Genomic DNA, 5,436 nt, shown 5'->3' with positions numbered 1-5,436 from the left:
CCATGCAACTATAAATTACAGCCCATATGACAGACACACAGCGCCTTTGAATGGGCCAAGGGAAAACTATTCACTCGGGTGTCCTTGAGCTATTATTTTCAGTGTAATTGTTTATGCGGCGATGGAAGTCATGATAAGTGTGAAGTAAGATTAAAATCAAGGAAACTTTGCCTACATTGAGGGGTTGGTTATAACCAAAAACCACCCTTTGCCATATTTCTAGAGTCTTAGAAGCTTCTTGGCCTTGTAAAATGTGCTTAAGGTTCTTTCGAAGTATCCGAGTATTACCATAGTTAGTCCTTTATAACATATGTTTGCATAATCTAATATCCTTGAACTACAAACATCATGAACAGGTCACGCATAAACGTTGTTCCTTTTAGCAGCCCACCTGATTTTTCATTTTCCATTTTCCACCACCACCAACAATCAAGCAGTGCAAGTGCAAGTTCTTTCTTCGTTTATCAATTCTCGTCTTCTCTCTCTCTCTATTGTTTTTCCGAGCTCAGGAGGAAACTCTCGGTCGCCGGGACGTCGCCACTACCTGTTGATTTCATTTCCCCCGACTTCGGCTTCGGCTTCGATGGCGTCATTCCAAATGATGCACGGCGCCTTTCAGTTGGACACGGTCTGCGTGATTCCGCCCCAGACTTTACCATTCCCATCCCCTGTGTGTAATCGTTCCCCGTACCTGCTGCGTTTGAAGTGCGCGTATCTACACTTGGAAAAAGTCTTTAAGGCGATGGTTTCAAAATATAATAAATCATAAAATGTTTACTACAAATATTAGGTGAAAAATCATTTTCTTTAAATTTCAACTTAATTTCCAATAATTTGTTCTTTATGAATTCTTGTAAAATGATTTTGACAAATCAGGACTGACCCAGGTTTCATGTTTGGCATATAATTAACATCATGTACTTTTGCCAAAAATGTTGACTATAGATCTATTAGGAATATAAATACAATCTCAACGAGGTATGTCGTTACATAATTGGATTATTATTGGTTAAGGATAAAATCAAGAATAATCGAATTTTGCACTTTTTATAAGGTGTTCCATAAGTCCTGCGTACTCCAGAGCAGTAACTGATCTCCATGGCCGATGGACTGGAACTGGCACTGATCATAGCTGGGCAGTATCTCCGTCTGAGTGCTCCATAAGTCTGATGAAGTTTCCAGATTCCAGCGCTGCAATACAAAGTTGACAGATTTATGCTTAGCAAGCGAAGTATCTCCATGCGTCAATAAGTTTATAGGTCCAAGAAAATCATTACCTGGTCTCTATTGCTAATGGACTGATACCCACAGCCTAGCAGTATCCACAAGTCCACAGTGTCAGCAGTCCATAAACGAGAAGATCCAAAGCAGAGGAGTACCTAATCTCGATGGCCAGTGGAATGGAACTGGCAGTGATCCCAGCTGGGCAAGCTAAGCTTAACTTCCTTTTAAAAGATCCACATTGCACTAATCCACATTGCATTAATCCACATTACATATGCCCCTCGACTTATGCAGTAAAATTAAAAAAGTTTGCCACTTACCTTGAATTTCCGGCTTGCCGAAGTCCACTCATGGTACAAAAGGCATCGTCATCTATATCCAGTACCAGAATATGGATTCACCAAAAAAAACCCATGGTGCACTGCATCCTCCATGGAAGCCATGTCCAGGTACCACCAATAAGGTAGTGGTGGCTACCACTACCACATCCTGAGTCCAGAATATGGATTCCCAAAAAAATTCATGATGCACTGCTGCCTCCATGGAGGCCATGTCCAGGTACCACCACTACATCCAGAGTCCAGAGTATGGATTCCCAAAGAAATCCATGATGCACTGCTGCCTCCATGGAGGCCATGTCCAGATGACACTACCACAGCCAGAGTCCAGAATGTGGATTACCAAAGAAATCCATGATGCACTGCTGCCTCCATGGAGGCCATGTCCAGATGACACTACCACAGCCAGAGTCCAGAATGTGGATTACCAAAGAAATCCATGATGCACTGCTGCCTCCATGGAGGCCATGTCCAGATGACACTACCACAGCCAGAGTCCAGAATGTGGATTACCAAAGAAATCCATGATGCACTGCTGCCTCCATGGAGGCCATGTCCAGGTGACACTACCACAGCCAGAGTCAAGAGTATGGATTCCCAAAGAAATCCATGATGCACTGCTGCCTCCATGGAGGCCTTGTCCAGATGACACTACCACAGCCAGAGTCCAGAGTATGGATTCCCAAAGAAATCCATGATGCACTGCTGCCTCCATGGAGGCCATGTCCAGGTGACACTACCACAGCCAGAGTCCAGAGTATGGATTCCCAAAGAAATCCATGATGCACTGCTGCCTCCATGGAGGCCATGTCCAGGTGACACTACCACAGCCAGAGTCCAGAGTATGGATTCCCAAAGAAATCCATGATGCACTGCTGCCTCCATGGAGGCCATGTCCAGGTACCACCACTACATCCAGAGTCCAGAGTATGGATTCCCAAAGAAATCCATGATGCACTGCTGCCTCCATGGAGGCCATGTCCAGGTACCACCACTACATCAGCCAGAGTCCAGAGTATGGATTCCCAAAGAAATCCATGATGCACTGCTGCCTCCATGGAGGCCATGTCCAGGTACCACCACTACATCCAGAGTCCAGAGTATGGATTCCCAAAGAAATCCATGATGCACTGCTGCCTCCATGGAGGCCATGTCCAGGTGACACTACCACAGCCAGAGTCCAGAGTATGGATTCCCAAAGAAATCCATGATGCACTGCTGCCTCCATGGAGGCCATGTCCAGGTACCACCACTACATCAGCCAGAGTCCAGAGTATGGATTCCCAAAGAAATCCATGATGCACTGCTGCCTCCATGGAGGCCATGTCCAGGTACCACCACTACATCAGCCAGAGTCCAGAGTATGGATTCCCAAAGAAATCCATGATGCACTGCTGCCTCCATGGAGGCCATGTCCAGGTACCACCACTACATCCAGAGTCCAGAGTATGGATTCCCAAAGAAATCCATGATGCACTGCTGCCTCCATGGAGGCCATGTCCAGGTGACACTACCACAGCCAGAGTCCAGAGTATGGATTCCCAAAGAAATCCATGATGCACTGCTGCCTCCATGGAGGCCATGTCCAGGTGACACTACCACAGCCAGAGTCCAGAGTATGGATTCCCAAAGAAATCCATGATGCACTGCTGCCTCCATGGAGGCCATGTCCAGGTGACACTACCACAGCCAGAGTCCAGAGTATGGATTCCCAAAGAAATCCATGATGCACTGCTGCCTCCATGGAGGCCATGTCCAGGTACCACCACTACATCCAGAGTCCAGAGTATGGATTCCCAAAGAAATCCATGATGCACTGCTGCCTCCATGGAGGCCATGTCCAGGTACCACCACTACATCAGCCAGAGTCCAGAGTATGGATTCCCAAAGAAATCCATGATGCACTGCTGCCTCCATGGAGGCCATGTCCAGGTGACACTACCACAGCCAGAGTCCAGAGTATGGATTCCCAAAGAAATCCATGATGCACTGCTGCCTCCATGGAGGCCATGTCCAGGTACCACCACTACATCCAGAGTCCAGAGTATGGATTCCCAAAGAAATCCATGATGCACTGCTGCCTCCATGGAGGCCATGTCCAGGTGACACTACCACAGCCAGAGTCCAGAGTATGGATTCCCAAAGAAATCCATGATGCACTGCTGCCTCCATGGAGGCCATGTCCAGGTGACACTACCACAGCCAGAGTCCAGAGTATGGATTCCCAAAGAAATCCATGATGCACTGCTGCCTCCATGGAGGCCATGTCCAGGTACCACCACTACATCCAGAGTCCAGAGTATGGATTCCCAAAGAAATCCATGATGCACTGCTGCCTCCATGGAGGCCATGTCCAGGTGACACTACCACAGCCAGAGTCCAGAGTATGGATTCCCAAAGAAATCCATGATGCACTGCTGCCTCCATGGAGGCCATGTCCAGGTGACACTACCACAGCCAGAGTCCAGAGTATGGATTCCCAAAGAAATCCATGATGCAGTGCTGCGTCCATGGAGGCCATGTCCAGATGACACTACCACAGCCAGAGTCCAGAGTATGGATTCCCAAAGAAATCCATGATGCACTGCTGCCTCCATGGAGGCCATGTCCAGATGACACTACCACAGCCAGAGTCCAGAATGTGGATTACCAAAGAAATCCATGATGCACTGCTGCCTCCATGGAGGCCATGTCCAGGTGACACTACCACAGCCAGAGTCCAGAGTATGGATTCCCAAAGAAATCCATGATGCACTGCTGCCTCCATGGAGGCCATGTCCAGGTGACACTACCACAGCCAGAGTCCAGAGTATGGATTCCCAAAGAAATCCATGATGCACTGCTTCCCCCATGGAGGCCATGTCCAGGTACCACCAATATGATGGTGCGTACCATGGGACCACTTGGAAGCACTGAAAGAACACAAACACAAACACACAAAAATGACTTGACTGATTTCACCGGCCAGCAGCGGCGTAGTCACAACTTTTCTGCTATAACCAATTGGGAATTACAAGTTTCCCCGAGTGGACAAAGTTTCGTTTAGCCTGGACTCAAACAATATGGCCGTTAATTGGTTTTTAACTTAACTTTCATTTTTTTTTAAATTCAAAACACTGCCGTTAGCAAACAAATTTTCCGTTTATGTTTAAATTTTAAAATATTTTATAAATTTCTGTTAATTTATAAATTTGGGGTTAATATTTAAAATTACATTGGCATGAAAAAAATCTAAAAATAACAAAAAATTATATATTTTTCATCAAAAAATTTCAAAAATTGCTAACCATTTTTAAAGTTCTGAGCAATGTAAAAGCTTTTTTCCCTTCAATATTTCGGCCAAAAACTGGGGCCTATTTTGATCATTTGTAACCCCGAAAAATAAGCTGAATTTCTCCACTAGGAGCTATATATCGACTAAAATTTTTTAAAAATATGAAGTTTTTATTTTTTATTGTTGAGAATTTTTACGATTTAAACCTGAACAGGCTTCATACTTTTCAAAGTATGAATGCAGATACATTGGGAATAAGAAAACGATCTCGACTAGGTATGTAATTTCACTTTTGAAAAATTATTGCCAAATTTATAGACAAAACACTTTCATTTTGGGGCTAAGCTCTGGATTAACCAAATTTTGCCATGGCTAACATCATCTATTTTTACAAAACGTGGCCAAAACATTATTTCTCAGGGCTTTACCCAATGCCATCCCATTATGGATTCACATAACGACCTCCAGGATGCATGATATTCCATATTTTGACAATTTTTCACTTTGCTCCGCTCTACATACTGATCTGGTTAAAGACTTTTCACCAAATTTTCATTGCATTTCCTCCAAACAAAAAAAAGCCAATTGAAACTTCAAAAC

This window comes from Drosophila eugracilis, unplaced genomic scaffold (genome assembly GCF_018153835.1).
Source record: "Drosophila eugracilis isolate 14026-0451.02 unplaced genomic scaffold, ASM1815383v1 contig_2155, whole genome shotgun sequence".
NCBI classification, from domain to species: domain Eukaryota; kingdom Metazoa; phylum Arthropoda; class Insecta; order Diptera; family Drosophilidae; genus Drosophila; species Drosophila eugracilis.
This window is presented reverse-complemented; position numbering follows the sequence as displayed.